Source organism: Microcaecilia unicolor, chromosome 1, assembly GCF_901765095.1.
Source record: "Microcaecilia unicolor chromosome 1, aMicUni1.1, whole genome shotgun sequence".
NCBI classification, from domain to species: domain Eukaryota; kingdom Metazoa; phylum Chordata; class Amphibia; order Gymnophiona; family Siphonopidae; genus Microcaecilia; species Microcaecilia unicolor.
The window spans coordinates 633,394,044-633,415,849 of NC_044031.1; the positions used below are offsets into that span (position 1 = coordinate 633,394,044).

General features: G+C 43.2%; 1 pseudogene; it reads left to right on the forward strand.

Moving 5' to 3' along the window:
• The first annotated feature begins 11,044 nt into the window (after positions 1-11,044).
• On the forward strand, positions 11,045-17,241 carry LOC115460516 (annotated as a pseudogene).
• The last annotated feature ends 4,565 nt before the right edge of the window (positions 17,242-21,806 follow it).

Genomic DNA, 21,806 nt, shown 5'->3' on the forward strand with positions numbered 1-21,806 from the left:
CAAACAAGATATAGCTTGTTCGAACATATATAAGATAGATGTCCATGTGCTAGATAGGCACTAAGCACTAGAATATTATTCAGACCTGCTCACTGTTCTTAAAAATGTCTAAAATGTCTGAAAGTATCATACAGCCCCTATTCCTTGCTGGTCTCACTTTCAGGGAAGAGAAGGGGACCAGCAACTACTGGAGGATTAAGGAGGTGTCATGCCTTAATCCCTCCAGTGAACAGCTGCTCAACCCGGGTTCCTTTCTATGACCTGGACATGCCTGTACCAAGTCTAAATAACAATGTTTCCCCCCTTCTGTAATTGCAATTGTATGTCCATATTCAGGGCCCTCCCAAAACATGCCATACCACGTCCCCTTGCTATATGGGCATTGTAAAATTGGGATTTAGACATCCATGCAATATGGACATCTAAATGCCAGTTTTAAGATGTTCAAAAAAAGAATAGAGTTTTGAAAATAAGTGCCAAAAGAAAACTAAAAGGTAACCCATATAGTACTAAATTCAATAAATGGTGTCTCAAAAATTAGTGCTGAAAAAATAGCACTTAGCACTATTCTATAAACTGTGCACAAAGTTAGATGCCATTTAAAGAATAGCACTTAGCGCCAGGAACCGCAACTAGTTTAAAGGCACAACCATTTACACCAATGAAACCCTAGTGTAAATCCCCTTACCTAAATTAGGTATGGATCCCCTTTATTCTATAACAGCACTCAAATCGCGGGAATGCCCCAGATCCGCCCATAACTTTCCCAAGCTCGCACCCCCTTTTTGGATCAGTGCTAAAATTTACATATGGATCTGGCCATGTAACTGTATGTACTTAAATTTTAATTAATGCCAATTAGCACTGATAATTGATTGTTAGAGCCCAATTATTGGCACTAATTGGCTCATTCAATTAAATTACACATGCAAATTGGTTATGCGCCCAAATTTGCATGCACAATTTTTTAGCACCATTTATAGGTTTCAGAGGATAGCCCACATTTAGCAGAAATAGCAGTTCACTCAAAATAAAAATATTATTTCTAAAGAATAGAAACCAGAAGCTTGTTTTCAAATTCTTTTTATTCCTCTTTATCAATGCTTTGCACCTAACTTCCTAGTGCTTATACTCTTACAGTTTAACCATGTAAGCTGTCGTTTCAGCTTTCTTTTACCTTTTTTTAATACATGGAATACATCTTGTCTGGGTTTCCAAGATGGCATTTTTAAACAAAGTCCATAACAAAGTCATTTCATTTCCATACTCTGTAAGCCACATTGAGCCTGCAAAAAGGAGGGAAAATGTGGGGTACAAATACAATAAATAATAATAATAATAAATAATAACTGATTAATTCTTAACCTTTGTAATTGCTCTTGTTAGCATTTCTTTAACCATTTTTTTTTACTGTTTACATTTTGAAAGTTGAATGCAGCACACAGTAGATTTATTAGTGTCTTCTTTCCAGTTATTATCCCAAATTTGATCAGGGCAGACTTACTGTATAAGCCCTGAAAATGCAAGGACAGATCAGAATCAAGTATGCATATTTTATATCACATTCATATCCTATGCTATGAGTGTGGGTGCTGTATATCAGTAGGGGAGGAGAAGACATCTTAGAGTGAAAATTAAAAAGTGAAAATTAAAAGGTAAAATGTTGTAATAATACTATTAAATATTGATTCAATAATGATTTAATAATGATTGTGACTGTTGGGCAGACTGTATGGACTACGCAGGTCTTTATCTGCCATCGTATACTATATTACTATAATAGAACTGTGACAAAACTATGGGTTTTAAGCCCTAAACAGTTGCCCAGACGATTAATAGGTTCTCCAACACTCACTGTCAACTAGACACCTGTCTCAGCTACCTGATAAAATCCGCCCCTGACCGCTTCATTGCAGACCTCACATCCCACCTAAACTACATGCTCCAGCAAGGCCTCTTCCCTAAGGAAAATGGTAACATCCTACTCACCCTAATACCAAAAGATAACAAGGAAAAAAAACAAGTGAAATCACTAACTACCGTCCAATAGCATCTATCCCGTGGGCAATCAAACTGATGGAAAGCTTGGTAACCAAACAACTTACTGATTACATAAACAAATTCTCAGTACTACATGAATCACAATCAGGATTTCACCCCTTCCACAGCACTGAAACAGTACTAATCACTCTCCTAGCCAAATTCAAACAGGAAATAGCAACAGGCAAAAGCATCCTTCTCCTCCAATTTGACATGCCCAGCGCATTCAATATGGTAAACCATAACATACTACTAAGACTACTAGACTATTTCGGAATCGGTGGAAACATACTCAGCTGGATCAAGGGCTTCCTAACCACAAGAACATATCAAGTGAAATCAAACTCAAACATATCATCACCGTGGAAAGCAGACTGTGGAGTACCCCAAGGATCACCATTATCACCGACCCTCTTCAATCTAATGATGACCCCACTAGCCAAGTCATTATCCAACCAAGGCCTCAACCCTTTCATCTACACAGATGATATCACAATATACATTCCTTATAAACACAAACTGACAGAAATCACCAACGAAATCAAGGTCAGTTTGAACATCATGGACTCATGGGCAAATGCATTTCAACTAAAACTCAACAAAGAAAAAACCCACTGTCTCATCCTCTCATCCCAATACAGCGCAGACATCCCCACAAGTATCAACACCCCAGACTACACCCTCCCTATCTCAGACAGCCTGAAAATCCTTGGCGTTACACTGGACCGTAACCTAACACTAGAGAGCCAAGTGAAATCCACAACAAAGAAAATGTTCCATTCAATGTGGAAACTCAAACGCATGAAACCATTCTTCCTAAGGGACACATTTCACAACCTGATACAATCAATGGTACTAAGCCACGTAGACTACTGTAATGGAATTTATGCGGGCTGCAAAGAACAAATTTTAAAGAAGCTTCAGACAGCCCAAAACACAGCAGCCAGACTTATATTTGGAAAAACAAGATTTGAAAGCGCAAAACCCCTCCGCCAAAAACTACACTGGCTCCCAATCAAAGAATGAATTGCCTTCAAAATCTGTACCATGGTCCATAAAATTATTTACAGCGAAGCCCCAGGATACATGACAGACCTTACTGACCTACCAACCAGAAACACATCTAAATCAACACGAACATATCTAAATCTGCAATACCCAAGATGCAAAGGTCTTAAATATAAATCAACTTACGCATCCAGCTTTTCCTACATAAGCACACAACTGTGGGACGCATTACCAAAAGCCTTGAAAACAACGTACGACCACCTAAACTTCCGGAAATTACTAAAGACTAACATGTTTGAAAAGGCATACCTTACCGATCCAACCTAAATGCCTGATCCCTGCAACACAACAAAAACAAAGTACATATTGGACATAACACAACTCTTCCGCTGATTGTTACTACTACTACTTACATTTCTAGAGCGCTACTAGGGTTACCAGCGCTGTACAGTTTAACAAAGAAGGACAGTCCCTGCTCAAAGGAGCTTAACAATCTAAAGGAGACGAAATGTCAAGTGGGGCAGTCTAGTTTCCTGAGTAGAAGTATGTGGTTTGGTGCCGAAGGCGACATGAAGAGGTGGGCTTTGAGCAAGGATTTGAAGATGGGCAGGGAGGGGCCTGGCGAATAAGCTCAGGGAGGTTTATTCCACGCATGGGGTGAGGTGAGGCAGAAAGGGCAAGCCTGGAGTTGGCAAGTGGTGGAGAAGGGTACTGAGAGGAGGGATTTGTTCTGAGAGCGGAGGTACGGGTAGGAACATAAGGGGAGATGAGGGTAGAGAGGTAAGGAGGGGCTGCAGATCGAGTGCATTTTGTATGGTAGTAGGAGAAGCTTGAACTGTATTCGGTATCTGATCGGAAGCCAGTGAATTGACTTGAGGAGAGGGGTGATATGAGTAGATCGGTCCAGGCGGAAGATAAGACGTGCAGCAGAGTTCTGAACGGACTGAAGGGGGATAGATGGCTAAGTGGGAGGCCAGTGAGGAGTAGGTTGCAGTAGTCAAGACGAGAGGTAATGAGAGAGTGGATGAGAGTTCGGGTGGTGTGCTCAGAGAGGAAAGGGCGAATTTTGCTAATGTTATAGAGGAAGAAGCGACAGGTTTTGGCAATTTGCTGGATATGCTCAGAGAAAGAGAGGGAGGAGTCGAAGATGACTCCGAGGTTGCGGGCAGATGAGACGGGGAGGATGAGGGTTTATCAACTGAGATAGAGAGTGGAGGGAGATGAGAAGTGGGTTTTGGTGGAAAGACAATAAGCTCGATCTTGGCCATGTTCAGTTTCAGGTGGAGGTTGGACATCCAGGCAGCAATGTCAGATAAGCAGGCCGATACTTTGGCCTGGGTTCCGCAGTGATGTCTGGTGTGGAGAGATAAAGCTGGGTGTCATCAGCATAGAGATGATATTGGAAACCATGAGATAAGATCAGGGAGCCCAGGGAAGAGGTGTAGATTGAAAAAGAAGGGGTCCAAGGACAGATCCCTGAGGAACTCCAACAGAGAGCGGGATGGGGGTGGAGGAAGATCCATGAGAATGTACTGTGAAGGTACGGTGGGAGAGATAAGAGGAGAACCAGGAGAGGACAGAGCCCTGGAACCCAAATGAGGACAGTGTGGCAAGAAGTAAATTGTGGATGACAGTATCAAAAGCGGTGGATAGGTCAAGGAGGATGAGGATGGAGTAGTGACCTTTGGATTTGGCAAGGAACAGGTCATTGCAGACTTTAGATAGTGCCATTTCTGTCGCGTGTAGGGGCGAAAGCCGGATTGAAGCAGATCGAGGATGGCATGAGAGGAGAGAAAATCAAGGCAATGGCTATGAACGGCGCGTTCAAGTATCTTGGAGAGGAAGGGTATGAGGGAAATTGGGCGATAGTTGGAGGGACAGGTAGGGTCAAGTGATAGTTTTTTGAGGAGTGGTGTGACTACAGCATGCTTGAAGGTGTCAGGAGAGAGAGAGGTTGAGGATATGACAGATGGGGGGGGGACAGAGGGAGAGATGGTGTTGAGTAAGTTGGTGGGGATGGGGTCAGAGGAACAGGTGGTGCATTTCGAGGAGGAAAGAAGATGGGCGGTTTCTTCTGTGATATCAGGAAAAGAGGAGAAGGAGGCCTGGGTTGGTTGGTTGAAGGAGTGGGTTAAAGGGTGAAGAGGAGGAGATGGTTTGGTGGTGAATTCAAGGTTGATCTTCTGCACCTTGTCGTGGAAGTAATCAGCCAGTGATTGAGGAGAGAGTGAGGGGGGTGGGAGCGGAGGGCACTTTGAGGAGGGAGTTAAGGGTGGGAAAGAGACGACGAGGGTTAGAGCTGAGGGAATTAGTCAATTGGGTGTAATAGTCCTGTTTGGCGAGGAATAGGGAGGACTGGAAGGAGGATAGCATGAATTTGTAATGAATGAATCAGTATGGGTGCGAGATTTACTCTAGAGGCGTAGGAACGAAGGTATCGGGTGCAAGGGGTCAGCCAGGGCTGGGGATTAGTATGCCTTGTGGGACGGGAGATGGATGGTGCAAGGGTGTCCAGTGCAGAGGAGAGAGTGGCATTGTAAGTGGAGACAGCCTTGACAGACTCGGAGGACATGATGGAAGGGAGGAGATTAGAGATACTAGAGGATAAGGTGGGAGGGTCGACAGCCTGGAGATTCCTGGAAGTAGTGGTTAGTGTTGGGGGGACTGGGGGGAGGGTGATGAAATGTGAAGGTGATCAGCGCTGCGTACGTCTAGTAGCGCTATAGAAATGATAAGTAGTAGTAGTAGTAGTAGTAGTAGAGGAAGAGCTGAGGCGCAGAAATTGGAGGGTGAGCAGGTAGAGGAGAGGACGAGGTCAAGACAGTGGCCAGATTGGTGAGTAAGGGTGGTGGAGCTCAGTTGGAGGTTGAAGGAGGAGGTTAGAGTGAGGAACTGAGAAGCATAAGAGTCGGATGGGTCATCAGTGTGTATGTTAAAGTCTCCAAGAATGAGGGATGTGGATGAGGGCTCAAGAAAACGGAGAGCCAGGCATCAAAGTCAGTAAGGAAGGAAGAGAGGGACTTATCAGGGGGCGGTAAATGACTGCAACTTTGAGTGGCAGCGGGTAGAATAGACAGATGGAGTGAACTTTAAAGGATGAGAAGCAGTGAGACTGCGGTAGGAGGAGAGGTTGAAAACTGCAGGAGGGCGAAAGTAGTAACCCGACACCGCCACTGCGGCCAACTGGGTGGGGAGAATGGGAGAAGAGATAACCTCCATGGCATAGGGCCGCGACTGAGGCAGAGTCATCGGGGGTGAGCCAGGTTTCAGTTAGGGCGAGCAGTTGAAGGGAACGGGAGATGAAGAGATCATGGGTGAAGGAAAGTTTGTTGCAGACCGAGCAGGCATTCCACAGGGCACACGAGAAGGGGAGGGAGGAGGGGAGAGAAGGGGAATACAGATGAGATTGGAGACATCGCGGAAACGTTTGCATGGAGACGAGGACGAGGACAGGTGTGGGGACCTGGGTTGGGATTGATGTCTCCCGCGGATAGCAGGAGAAGGCGCATGAGAGTGCGGAGGAGGGTGGGGGAGGTAGGGCGACAAAGGTGACGAAGACGGGATGTGCTTAGGAGGACTGGGGAAGGGTTCATGGCAGGAAGGAGGTGTTGAAGGTTGAGAGCTAGGAAGGAGGAGGAGGACAGTAGAGATGGTGTGGTGGTGAGGGATGGGGGTGGGTAGGGTATTGCAGTAGTGAGCAGGACGGGAGAGGACATGGATGGGCAGTGAGTTCGTGTGGTATACAGTGGTGGGGGGAGGGGGAGTAGATTAGGAAGGGACAGGGTAATGAAGAGAATGTGTATGGGGCCATAAGTAGTGACTGAGGTGTTTACGGGTGCATATATAGTGATGGTGGTTTGACAGGCAGATTGGCAGGTGGAGAGGTAGGTAGAGGTGCTGGCAGGCGGTAGGTAGGTTAGGTTGGGGGGAAAGCAGGCAGGTAGGTTGGGCTGGGGGGCAGGCAGGCAGGTAGATGGGCTGGGAGGCAGGCAGGTTGAAGGGTGAGCAGTCAGTCAGGAGAGTGATGGACTGGTAAGGCGGCAGGTGGGGAGGCAGGTAGGTAGTTGTGCAGGCTAGGAGGCAGGCAGGTTGTTGATGGGCAGACAAGCAGGCAGGTTGGTTGATTGGCTAGTAGGCAGGCAGGCAGGAACAGGTAAGTGCGGTGGAGAGCTCAGCAGCAGGACTGGAACAAGCTGGAATAATTTGGAGGTTGGTTGATTGGCTAGCAGGCAGGCAGGCAGGAACAGGTTAGTGCGGTGGAAAGCACAGCAGTGGGACTGGAGCAAGCTGGAATAATATGGAGCAGAAGAGAGCAGAGTAGCAGGATTGGAGCAAGCTGGAACAAGCTGGATCAGACGGACTGGAACGAGCTGGATCAGGCGGTCTGGAACAAGCAGGAGCAGAGGGACTGGAACATGCAGGGAGAAGCTGGATCAGGCGGACTGGTACAAGCTGGAGCAGATGGACTGGAACAAGCAGGGAGAAGCTGGATCGGCGGACTGGAGCAGCAGGGAGAAGCTGGATCAGGCGGACAGGAACAAGCTGGAGAAGCTGGATCAGGCGGACTGGAACAAGCTGGAGCAAATGGACTGGAACAGGCAGGGAGAAGCTGGATCAGGCGGACTGGAACAAGCTGGGGCCGATGGACCGTCTCTCCTGACCCATCGGTGTGGCGGATCGAAGGCAGGTTACTGTATCATTGCAAGGAAGTGTTCATCAGCTGAGTACACTTATTCGGTGTTCAGTCGCGTGTTTCTCTGTTGGTCGCGAGTTTCCTTTGTGCAGTTGGGTGGTCTCGGTCGAGTCGGTTTTTGGAGAATAGTGTGATGGTAGGTTTAACCGCAGTACGATGTCCTCCATATGAACTCTTTATTACCACTACATCACTTTGTATTTGTTCACACCGGAGTCTGCGAACGCCTCTCTGGTACTATGTAAGCCACATTGAGCCTGCAAATAAGTGGGAAAATGTGTGATACAAATGTAACAAATACATAAATAAATAAATATTATTTCTTGACGTGTATTTCTCTAGTTTGGCCAGCAGATGGTGCATGTTTATGTTTAAAGCTGTTACAGAGAAAAGACTGTTCCTTCTTTAGTTTAACACAGAGAAGAAGTAACCAGCAATGATGTGGCCAGCTACTTTTAAAAAGGAGCTCAAATTCAGTCTGGAAATGCTGGAATTTTCTCCAGTCTCACATTGGACGGGAAGAGAGAAAGATTTCAGTATATTGTCCACAGCAACATCTAGATCTTTTTCTTGGATGCTGACTCCTTAAGGTGGAACCTATTATCAAAGAGCTATGGTTCGGATTATTCTTCCCAATATGCACTTGAACACATTTAGTAAATTAGGAATGGGAGGGGTACTAGAGAGAGATATATAGACATTTGGCCAAGAAATATTTTTCTCAGGGGGGGGGGGGGGGATAAGTGGATTGGTTATAAAATATGGCATAATCTTTTATGCGTGAATGATGTGCAACTGCTATCATTAGAGAGAAAGAGAGACTTGGCAATGGAGTGGTTTAATCAATGTTCACACGAAATTAAAAGTCTGGATGGAGGACAGCAGATTGAGTGCTCAGTGTAGAAAAATACATTGCTGAGGCCTGGGATATTTTAAAAAGGAAAGATTACAATTTCTACTGAGGACAGGTAAGACTGATATCTTATTGACAGTGTCAATAAGATTGTTAGAGGTAATTTTTTGAAAAGGAGGGTATAGTCATAGATATAGTAGAATTGGAAAAGGTACAGCGAAGGGCGACGAAAATGATAGTGGGGATGGGACGACTTTCCTATGAAGAGAGGCTGAGAAGGCTAGGGCTTTTCAGCTTGGAGAAGAGACGGCTGAGGGGAGATATGATAGAAGTGTATAAAATAATGAGTGGAATGGATCGGGTGGATGTGAAGCGACTGTTCACGCTATCCAAAAATACTAGGACTAGAGGGCATGAGTTGAAGCTACAGTGTGGTAAATTTAAAACGAATCGGAGAAATTTTTCTTCACCCAACGTGTAATTAGACTCTGGAATTCATTGCCGGAGAACGTGGTACGGGCGGTTAGCTTGACGGAGTTTAAAAAGGGGTTAGATAGATTCCTAAAGGACAAGTCCATAGACCGCTATTAAATGGACTGGAAAAATTCCTCATTTTTAGGTATAACTTGTCTGGAATGTTTTTACGTTTGGGGAGCGTGCCAGGTGCCCTTGACCTGGATTGGCCACTGTCGGTGACAGGATGCTGGGCTAGATGGACCTTTGGTCTTTCCCAGTATGGCACTACTTATGTACTTATATGTACTTATGTACTAAGAATGCATTTTTTAAATTGTTACGTTAACAGGGATTTATCTCTTGCCAACTCTCTTGGGTAAGATTCAAGGCAAGTTACATCTACTTGAAAGAGTTAGAGACTGATTAACAATTATCAGGAATTATAGATAAAGAGAAAAGTCAAGATAATTGAGGTTAATATATCAACTGTGGCCATATTTGGAGGACAGAATGCTGAGTGGAATTCTGTAAATGATGCTTAAAAATCAGCACCAGAAAAGATCGGCACTAAGCACTATTCTATAAAGGGTGTGCAATTATTAATGGTTAACAGCTTGTGAGAGGGTTTATAGAACAGTGCCCCTCACCCTTATGAAAAGTCCCTCTCTAACTAGCCTGGACCACCTTAAGAGCACTGATTGCGCCCTGGGAGGAAGTGAGCTTGAGGAGGCGGAGTCAAAAGACAAGGTCAGGCTAAGGTTAAGGAGGCCCAAGGAAGGAAGAACCGAGGCCCAAGTTTATGCCTTTACTGAAAGCATTTAGCTGCTGTGACTTGCAAACATTGCTGAATCTCAGAAGACCTGAGAACTTACAGGCTGTGTTTGGGGCAGTGCTGCCCGCACCAGCCACAGACTGCTTGGCTTGCCAGGCAGAGGCCTACTCAAGACTGTTATAAAACCAGAGAAACTATTGCATTTCAGGTTCCTGGCCTGTGAGGTAACAGGTCCCAGGGCTCAGGTGAATAAAACATTTACTTTTGCCTTGTCTGGCTAAGTTATTCCCAGGGTCATCCCAATAACCCTCGCCCAGCACCAGGGTCTCACACAGCTGGGTTGTGTGCACATCTCGGGATCACACCCAAATTTAGGCACCCAAATGTGGGCCCCTTATATAGAATCCAGGGATATATACCACAGTACAGTCCTTAGTACTGAGTACATTAGATTATTCAAAATTCATCAGAAAGATTATTACTGGGAGTGAGAAAGACCAACCTCTACTGGAGAATTTGTATTGACTCAGAGTTAAAGGAAGGAACTTGTTTAAATTAATGGTACATATATGTGAAGATATTAAGGAATCAAAATCAAACTTATTTGAAAGATAGGTTGTTCAAGTTTAGTTTATTCTTGACATACCGTATCATAAATATTTACCATCTGAGCAGTTAAATGTTATATACTGTAAAAAAAAAAATACAAGCAGTATAAAGAAATTAGTTAAGAATGCCAACAGTGGAATCACAGTTCAGTTGGGTTGGAGTGTGAAATCTTTAGGGTGAGAAGACCACAGAATTGGAAGTTATGAGATGAATTGGTGGAGGGGGTGTGATCTAATTTGTTAACATTAAGAAAAGGGTTAAAAACATTCCTATGAAAGTTTAAAAAAGAAGCAATTGTGTAATGTAGGTTGATTTGGGAGCATATCTGATGTGCTATTTTTTTACTTTCTAGACATTGTGTTTTATGAATATCTATAAACCATATTGAAATAATTTTCAGGAAGAGGGTATACAAAACAAAAAAAACAATGAATGAAAAATGTGTAAGTCATTGTTGTGATAAAAATACAGTGTTGTTTTCTAGAGTACAGATGGCACAGAAATGCATTATCACCACTATCAAGTGTACAGTTAGAAGCATAAAATAAAATCATTACACATGCTTTTTCAAATCTGATTTTTTTTCTACCAACAGCTGTAATCAACAGAATAAATGGAAGGCAGGAACCAGACATCAGTGACTTGAGTTCATTCTCCTTGGACTCACTTGTGATCCAAAGCTCCAGATTCCACTCTTTGTGCTCTTCCTACTGGTCTATATTATCACCCTGCTGGGAAATATTGGTATCATTCTTGTAACTAGGTTAGACGAGCACTTGCAGACTCCAATGTACTTTTTCCTCATTCACTTGTCATTCATAGATATCTGTTATTCTTCAGTCATTACTCCCAAAACCCTGCAAACTCTCCTGGCAGAGCAGGAAACCATCTCCTTCAATGGTTGTGCTCTACAGCTGTATTTTTATGGAGGTTTTGCTACCACAGAATGTTTTCTACTGGCCGTGATGGCATATGATCGATACGTGGCAACCTGTAATCCATTGCTTTATCCTGTCAGGAGGCTGTGCATTCAGTTGGTGAGTGCAGCTTATGTGGGTGGCTTTGGTGATGCTCTAGTGCATACAATTTGTACTTTTAAATTGTCCTACTGTGGGTGTAATGCAATTAATCACTATTTCTGTGATGGTCCTCCTCTCTTGATGCTTACAAGCTCTGACACCTTTGTCTGCGAACTTGTATTTAGTATTCTTGTTGGGTTCAACACAATAACAACATTTGTGGCCATCTTAGTCTCTTACACTTACATTCTCTCCAGCATCCTGAGGATTCGCTCTGCTGAAGGAAGACGCAAGGCGTTCAACACTTGTGCCTCCCACTTCACTGCTGTGATCATATTCTATGGGACTTTTTTTTCATGTATTTATGACCTGCTTCAAGTTATTCTATGGAGCAGGACAAAGTAGTTTCAGTATTTTATGCAGTGCTGATCCCCATGTTAAACCCCCTGATTTACAGCCTGAGGAACAAGGAAGTGAAAATGGCTCTGGTAAAGGGGTGGAAAAAGCTCTTCACATCATTGACAGTGGTTTCTAGATAAGTGTTTTTGTTTTATGTTCAGTGATCTTGAGTCACTAGAAGAACATCTATGACTTTTCTGTTGAGAAATAAGATTTTTTCTAATAGGCAATATTATTTTTCATTCCATATCAATGATGTCTAAATTAAGAGGACTTTATATTACATTCTAATCATAGGGCGGTCGGTGGCCCAACTGTTTGGGGAGGCTAAAGGGGGCGGGTTAGGGGTGGGGCCAGGGGTGGGCTTAAATCCATAATTGTCTGATAACACACAGAAAAAAAATAAATAAAAAAAAGTCACAATTAATACCTTTTATTAAATTTAGATATTAGCTATGTATCATATGTCAAAGAATAAAGTGGTTGCTCAAAGCATACTAACCACAATCGCTCAACTGCAAAACACTATGCACAACTTTGTGCAAAAACAACTCAGAACCTTACTGTACCATAAATATTACACTGGGCAGAACTTAATACACCAATATACCACCCATATGGAAAATGCAGACCGTCAACAATATGAAACAAGGGATCATAATATCATGATACGTGTAGAGCCACAAAACACCCTAATTCATGTTTAATGTGGGATAAAATGCCATAAATAAGTAAATAATATAACTTTTAATGTTGAGCACCTAATTCTCAAAGTGGACATATTCCAAACACTATAATGAAAATAAAATGATCTTTTCTACCTTTGTTGTCTGGTGACTTTGTTTTTCTGATCATGCTGGCCCAGTATCCGATTCTGCTGCTATCTGTCCTCTTAACTCCGTTTCCAGGGCTTCCTTTCCATTTATTTTTTACTTTCCGCCTTTCTTCTTCATTTCTTGCCCTACATCCGTAAGTAAAAGCTGGGTCCTCCACACTTGACTGTCCAGTGGATCCAGCTTCTGCCTATTTTCTTCCTCCATGTGCAGTTTTTCTCTCTTCCTTTTCCCTCATCTCATCTCTTCCTCACTCTTCTCTCCCCTCCATCCATGTCCAGCAACCCTCCTCTCCCCTCCATCCACCCATGTCCAGCAACCTTCCTTATGTACAGTGCAAAATATACAGATAGCAGATTTTAATTCCCAAAGCTGACAAATTTCAATCAATAAAAGGAAAATAATTTTATTTTCCTTTATGCCTGGTAATGCTATTTTTCTAAGCATAGTAGTCTCATTCTCTCCTCTGTATCCCTTAGATCACTGTCCAGGGCCTCCTGTTCATTTGCCATGTTATATTTTCTCAATTTTTTCATCTCATCTTCCCCCAATACATTTTTTGCCTCTCAAACTTTCCCTCTTTCTCATCCTCCAGTCTTCCAGCTCCCTCTTTTTACTGCTTCTATCTAGCTCTGCATCTCTTTCCCCACCCATTTCTAACATCTCCCCTCTCTCTTTCCATTGATGCCAAGCATCTCTCCTTTCTTCCCTTCCTTCTTGCCCAGCATCTCTTCCTGGTTTTCTCTTCCCCTTCCTTCTGCCCAGCATCTCTTCCTGGTTTTCTCTTCCACCTTCCTTCCTAACCAGCATCTCCCTGATTTCTCTTTCCACCTTCCCTCCTCTCCCACCACCCCCTGATCTTTTCTCCCACCTTCACTCCTCTGTGCCCAGCATGTCACCCTAATCGCCCTTTTTCTACCATCCTCCATGCCCAGCATGAATCCCCCATTTCCTTTCTCACATTTCTCCATGCCCAGCATGTCCCACAATCTCCCCTTCCACCATGTTCCCCGATCTTCCTTTCCCCATCGTCCATGCCCAGAATTTCCCCAATCTCTCCTCTCCCATTCCTCTGTGCACAGCATGCCCTCAAACTCCCTTCCACAATATCCAGCATGCTCCTCCAATCTCCATTTCCTTCTTCCTTTTTCCCAATCTTTCCTCCCACCTTCCTCTGTATCCAGAATGACTCCTCTGATCTCCCATTTCCACTTTCCTCCTTGCCCAGTATGTTCCGTTAATCTCCCTTTCCATCTTTCTCCATGCACAGCATGTCCCTCGATCTCACTTCTATCTCCTCTCAGCTCTGAGCTGGCAGCGACTCTTCTCTCCCCTGCCCCCCTCCAGCCATCCGTAGCTTTCGCTTCCCCCCCCCAGGGTCCTGTCTCTTCGCCCTCACTCACCCATCGCATACTCGCTCGTTATTAAAGCCTGAGGTTCTTCCTCCGATGCGGCGATTCACATAGCCAGTCTTAATCTGCCTGCGTCGGAGCCTCTCCCTCAGACGTGTCCCGCCTCCTCTAATTCAACTTCCTGTCTTACGCAGAGGTGGGACGCGTCTGAGGGAGAGGTTCCGACGCAGGCAGATTAAGGCTGGCTATGTGCATCGCCGATTCGCCTGCGTCGGAGGGAGAACGTCTCAGGCCGCAGACGGAGTGACCACGCGGATGGATGGGTGAGAGCGGGGGGGGGGAGTGCAAGACTCATGCGGAGGGGCAGAGACCACTGGTCACTGCAGCATTTTGGCACTTAGGCGCCATCTCTTTTAAAGAGCAGCAAGGAAGTCCACGATTGGGCTGGGGAGGCTAGCTCCCCAAGCCTCTTATACGGGGCGCCTATGATTCTAATGTTCATTACTCCAGGCTGCTTTGGCTGAAATGCAGCTGTCAGGTTGTCATGCCCTCTGTCCTTCCTTTATGACTAGATATCTTTTATGGGTAAGTCATCCCTAATTACTGATCCTCTTTCTTGACTCTTCTGATAGATGATGTCATACTCAGTTTTCAGACTAATATTCATACTCAGCTTGGAGAGTAATATTCGAAAGATGTGTGCAAGTAACTGTAGGAGTTACCCAGACAAATGTATACTTTGAAATTCTTATTCAGCAGACAACATTTTTTAATACATATCTAGCTGTCACAAGAACAGTTAACTGGTTAATATGGGAAGGAAAGAGGCATGCTGGGGACACACTTAAATGATAAAAGGGTGTAAGGTTTATAGAACATTGCTCCTCACCCTTAAGATTAGTCCCTCAAATCGCCTAAGCCAACTAAAGATCACTTGTCCCACTCCGGGAGGAAGTGAACTGGTAAGGTGGTCAAAACCAGGATATAAAAAGGCAGGACCAGACTGAGGATAAGCAGGCCCAAGGAAGGAAGAATTGAAGCCCTAGCATGTGCCACTACAACAGATATTTAATGATTGTAACCTGGCTGAGGTAAGCACTTTTGTTCCTGTTTGATCCTTGCAAGCCTTGCTCAAAGGTCTGGCTGGAGCCAGACCCTAGAACTGGGAGAAGAAACAGAAGGACTTACAAGCTGTGTTTGAGATGTGGCAGCCCCACCAGACACTGTGTTTTGGGTCTTCCAGCCAGAGGCCTGCGCTACTTATTGAACTACAGAGGAATTTTTCTCTGTGTTCCTGGCCCTGTGACATAACAGCCTCATGATTCCATTAAATAAACACTTGTTTTCATTTATATCCCTTTGTCCAGCTGTGTTAGTTCACAGGTCCACCCTCAACCTCGCTCAGGGTGTCACGAAGGGATATAACAGGGTTCCCACAACTTGATTTGTCTAGCACATTTGACCTTGTGGATCACACCTCGTTATTAATATCTTGATCAATATCGGTTTAACAGGAAATGTTCTGAATTGGTTTTGAGGTTTTTTTGGTTGCAAGATCCTATTCGTGAAGTTAGAGGAGAATAGTTGCAGAGATGAGATGCAGTTTATAGGGTCCCCCAAGGTTCCCCTTTGTTTCCAATTCTCTTTAATGTCCTTATGGCATCTCTGGGTTATGAACTAGAAGTAGCTGGTTATCCTATATAATAATTCTCACCTCCACGTTCTATGCATCTTGCTGCTTGTGTCCGTTGCTTCTTCGGAGTTGGTCTGCTAGGCTCTGTAGATCAGGCTGACATCACTGTAGCCATTATGCTGTCAACTTCAGAACCTGCGAAAAAAGAAAAAAAAAGCATGCCTCACAGCTGATCCATGTCCAGGTACCCTCCTCTCCCCCTGCCCCTGCAGCCACCTGTAACATTTATTTCATTATTCTGATGTTTTGTGCTATCAGCTTATATTGTCATGGTTGTATGGTTTATTATCATGGTGTTTTGTGTTATCAGCCTAGCTTTGATTATAATTATATGCTTTTAATCATGATTGTTTTTTTATTTGTTTTTTTTTATTATATATTTTTAATTGTTATATTATTGTCTGATTTGTTTTGTAGCCCCTGATGCAGCCCAGTTGGGCGAAACATGGCCTGTGTCGGGCTTGCTTTTTAGATTACCTATTTTCCATTAAAGTATGGTTTTATCTGCACTGATCTGCTTTGGTTTTTTTTCCATCTTGGAGTTTGCGGATTGGCTACCCTGCTGTTTTCTTGGACTTAACATGGGGAGAAGACTTCCACGCAGCTTGGAGGGAATGACTCTCTCCTCCCACTAGAAGTAACTGAAGCAATTAGCAGATTTTAAACAAATTGGATAAAGTGTGGGGCCCTTTTACTAAGCCGCGTAAGCATCTACGCGCACCCAATGCATGCCAAAATGGAGTTACCACCTGACTACTGCATGGCTTTTGTGGTAATTTCATTTTTGGCTTGCGCCCAATATGCGCATCTGAAAAATATTTTTATTTTTGGGCACACATAATGGATGGGCGCCAAGTGGCATTTGATGCACGTAGGTCATTACCACCTGGATTCTTTACAACTAGGTCAGTGGCTGGCGGTAAGGTCTCAGATTCAAAATGGACACGCGGCAATTTTGATTTTGCCGCACATCCATTTTCGGCAAAAGAAAAAGGCCATTTTTACAGGCGCGCTGAAAATAGATTGGCGTGCGCCCAAAACCTACGCCTACAGTACTGCAAGCCATTTTTTCAGCACGCCTTTGTAAAAGGACCAAAATTCATATATTTTCCAATCAGTGTTGGTGTTTTAATTGTACAATCTATTCATTCTTGTAAGAAAGGAAATGTAGTGAATACAGGAAAATCATTGTTGCTTTTTTTTTAATGATATTGAGATTCTAATTTACTAATAATGGATCTCTGGAGATTAAATCTCAGAAGTGCTTATATACAGTATAAGTTCCTGCTCCATACAAGAGAGCGAGAAGGAATCACTCACAGATATTGGAGACATTGCTGGGTTAATGATTCAAGTATTATATTCACAGAATTAATATATTTACGTCTTCATTTTACCTAGTTATGTGTACAGAAAAAAATGACTTTTTTGTTACTAACATTTTCAATGTACATTAGATCTTTTAATGTGATAATTGATTTACACCTCTTAATTTTTAGGTTAATAAGTATTAAATGAATTTGTACACCCTTTATTTAGGAACCTAAGGGGCTCATATTCAAAGTATTTAGACTTACAAAGTTCCATAGGTTCCATGTTAACAGCTGAATATAATTAGTTTTCCATATGATCCTGTTTGGTGATTAATTTACTACAAACTAGTGGAACTAATCCATGTTACTCATCCTTTGCATTGTATTAATCCCCACCAGGTTCAGTCTGTAAAGGGAAGAGGAACTGCCATATATTTTTTACGCACTCTGATTCCAAGTCAAAAATGAACAGTGGTTTCCACCCCCTGCTCGAGAAATACAAACAGGTCAGGTTTTGTGGTTATCTCCAATGAAAATACACTAGAGAGATTTACATAGATTTGGGTAGTAGGCATGAAATCTCTTTTTTGCATAATCTTTAGGGATATCCTGAAACCTTGACCCTCTAGTGGCCCTCGTGGACTGGAGAGAAGATCAAGGGCTTAGATTATTCATATACATAAGTATTGCCATACTGGGAAAGACCAAAGGTCCATCAAGCCCAGCATCCTGTTTCCAACAGTGGCCAATCCAGGTAACAAATACCTGGCAAGATCCCCAAAAAGTACAAAACATTTTATACTGCTTATCTCGGAAATAGTGGATTTTCCCCAAGTCCATTTAATAACGGTGTAAGGACTTTTCCTTTAGGAAGCCATCCAAACCTTTTTAAACTCCGCTAAGCTAACCGCCTTTACCACATTCTCTGGAAACGAATTCCAGAGTTTAATTACACGTTGAGTGAAGAAACATTTTCTCCGATTCATTTTAAATTTACTACATTGTAGCTTCATCGCATGCCTCCTAGTCCTAGTATTTTTGGAAAGCGTAAACAGACGCTTCACATCTACCCGTTCAACTCCACTCATTATTTTATAGACCTCTATCATACCTCCCCTCAGCCGCCTTTTCTCCAAGCCGAAGAGCCCTAGCCACATTAGCCTTTCCTCATAGGGAAGTCGTCCCATTCCCTTTATCATTTTTGTCGCCCTTCTCTGCACCTTTTCTAATTCCACTATATCTTTTTGAGATACTGCGACCAGAATTGAACACAATATTCAGTGCGGTCACCCATGGAGCGATACAAAGGCATTAAACATCTCATTTTTGTTTTCCATTCCTTTCCTAATAATACCTAACATTCTATTCTTAGCCGCAGCAGCACACTGAGCAGAAGGTTTCAACGTATCATCAACGACGACACCTAGATCCCTTTCTTGGTTCGTGACTCCTAACGTGGAACCTTGCAAGACGTAGCTATAATTCGGGTTTCTCTTTCCCACGTGCATCAGTTTGCACTTGCTCACATTAAACGTCATCTGCCATTTAGACGGCCAGTCTCCCAGACTCGTAAGGTCCTCTTGTAATTTTTCACAATCCTCCTGCGATTAACGACTTTGAATAACTTTATGTCATCAGCAAATTTATTACCTCACTAGTTACTCCCATCTCTAGGTCATTTATAAATATGTTTAAAAGCAGCGGTCCCAGCACAGAGCCCTGGGAACCCCACTAACCACCCTTCTCCAATGAGAATAATGACCGTTCAACCCTACTCACTGTTTTCTATCTTTTAACCAGTTTTAATCCACAATAGAACACTAACTCATATCCCATGACTCTCCAATTTCCTCTGGAGTCTTTCATGAGGTACTTTGTCAAACGCATTCTGAAAATCCAGATATACAATATCAACCGGCTCCTCATTATCCAAATGTTTGTTCATCCCTTCAAAGAAATGTAGTAGATTGGTGAGGCAAGATTTCCCTTCACTAAATCCATGTTGACTTTGTCTCATTAATCCATGCTTTTGAATATGCTCTGTAATTTTGTTCTTAATAATAGTCTCTACCATTTTGCCTGGCACCAACGTCAGACTCATCGGTCTATAATTTCCCAGATCTCCTCTGGAACCTTTTTTAAAAATCAGCGTTACATTGGCCACCTCCAATCTTCCAGTACTATGCTCTATTTTAAGGATAAATTACATATTTCTAACAATAGCTCTGCAAGCTCATTTTTCAGTTCTATCAGTACTCTGGGATGAATACCATCCTCCAGGAGATTTGCTACTCTTCAGTTTGTAGAACTGCCCCATTACATCCTCCAGGTTTACAGAGAATTCATTAAGTTTCTCCGACTCGTCAGCTTCAAATACCATTTCCAGCACCGGTATCCCACCCAAATCTTCCTCGGTGAAGACCGAAGCAAAGAATTCATTTAATCTCTCCGCTACAGCTTTGTCTTCCCTGATTGCCCCTTTTACTCCTCGGTCATCTAGTGGTCCAACCGATTCTTTTGCCGGCTTCCTGCTTTTAATATACCTAAAAATAAAGTTGCTATGTGTTTTTGCCTCCAACACAATCGTTTTTTCGAAGACCCTCTTAGCCTTCCTTATCAGCGCTTTGCATTTGACTTGACATTCCTTATGCCATTTCTTATTATTTTCAGTCGGTTCCTTCTTCCATTTTCTGAAGGATTTTCTTTTAGCTCTAATAACTTCCTTCACCTCACTTTTAACCACGCCGGCTGTCGTTTGGTCTTCCGTCCTCCTTTTTTAATACGTGGAATATATTTGGCCTGGGCTTCCAGGATGGTGTTTTGACCCTCGCAGTCGCTCCTCTAAGTTTTCTTTTCACTGTTCTTCATTTTATCATAGTCTCCTTTTTGAAAGTTAAACTCTAACATATTTGATTTCCTATGTATACTTACTTTAAAGCTAATATCAAATCCGATCATATTATGATCACTGTTATCAAGCGGCCCCCACCATTACCTCCCGCACCAGATCGTGCGCTCCACTAAAGATTAGGTCTAGAATTTTTCCTTCTCTCGTCGGCTCCTGTACCAGCTGCTCCATAAAGCTGTCCTTGATTTCATCAAGGAATTTTACTTCCCTCGCTAAGCGTACTCTGTAATGATGTGCACTGAGCTAATGTGCGGAGCCAAAAAGGGGCGAGGTTATAGGCAGGGAAATGGGCGTTTCATGAGCACTTCAAAATTTAGATACCTATAGAATATGGCCCAGTACACCTATATCTACGTGCTGAGATTTACACCAGGTTTCATCATTGGCGTAAATGAATGTGCACAGATATTCTATAATCAGCGCCTAAATCTGATTTCAGCGCCGACTTTTTAGATGCCGTATATAAAATCTGATCCTGAGTAACTCAGAGTTAGGAGGCAGTAAGTGCTCCCCTGTTAACTAGAAGCAGGAACTGCACATTAATTGGAATGTTAATAAAAGACCTGAAAACAAATAGTGGGAACGTCCCTTCTTGATGCAGCATTAGCTTTGAGCTTGCCTCGTGTTAAAATCCTGTGTAATAGAGCATTAAGCCAAAAATTAACATCTATTTGTAGACGAGCCCCTTAGGGCTAAATTCTTTATATGCCACCAAAAAAATCGGCACTGATAAACGTGCTATTCTGTAAGTCATGCTTAATGTTAGGTGCAGTTCCCAAACCTGGACTTGGAGGCACCCTAGACACTAGGTTTTTAGGATATCCACAATGAATATTCATAAGAGAAATTTGCGTGCACTGCCTTCACTGTATGCAAATGTCTCTCATAAATATTCATTGTGGATATACTGAAAACCTGATTCGCTCGGGTACCTCCAGGACCAGGTTTGGGAACCACTGGAATAGTGCTTATGCCCAGGAATCATGCCTAACTGTAGGTGCAGCCATTCCCATCTTCTGAAATGTGGTGCAAATGTAAGCACCTAAATTAGGCACATATCCCCATTATTCTACAACAATGTAGCAATGCACATTAATTTTAGGAATGCCTCCATTACGCCCATGCCCCTCCCATTTTCACCCCCTTTGCTGATCATACCTAAATGTACATGCATAAATGCTAATTAAATCTAATTAGTGCCAATAATTACATGTTAAAAGGTCAGTTTTTGGCACTAATTGACTCATTTTACAATTAAAGTGCACATGGAAGTTTGGTGACTTTTATAGAATTATGGGGTTAAAGTTTTAATTTGCATAATTTGCAGGTTAATGTCCATTGGATTAATGTACACTAATATTTTTTAGGCATATTAATGTTGGATAGTGACTAAATCCATGATTTCCACATTAAGGGCTAGATTCTATATACAGCGCCCAAAAAAGTGCTATTCTATGAGCTGTGCTTAAAGTTAGGTGCGGTTTATAGAATAGCGCTTACGCCCAGGAATCATCTTACTTTCCTTGACGTCTCCCTCGGCACTCTCACCCCTTCCTGGAGCCCTCTCGTATGTTACTTCCATTTGAGGAGCTTCCGAGAGTGCCAGTTCAGCGGTGAATCATGGTGTAGGTACCGCATTCAGTTCAAGCTTCTGCTACTAACCTACAAATGCACTCGATCTGCAGCCCCTCCTTACCTGTCAACCCTCATCTCCCCTTACGTTCCTACCCGTAACCTCCGTTCTCAAGACAAATCCCTCCTTTCAGAACCCTTCTCCACTACCGCCAACTCCAGGCTCCGCCCTTTCTGCCTCGCCTCACCCCATGCGTGGAACAAACTCACCGAGCCCATACGCCGG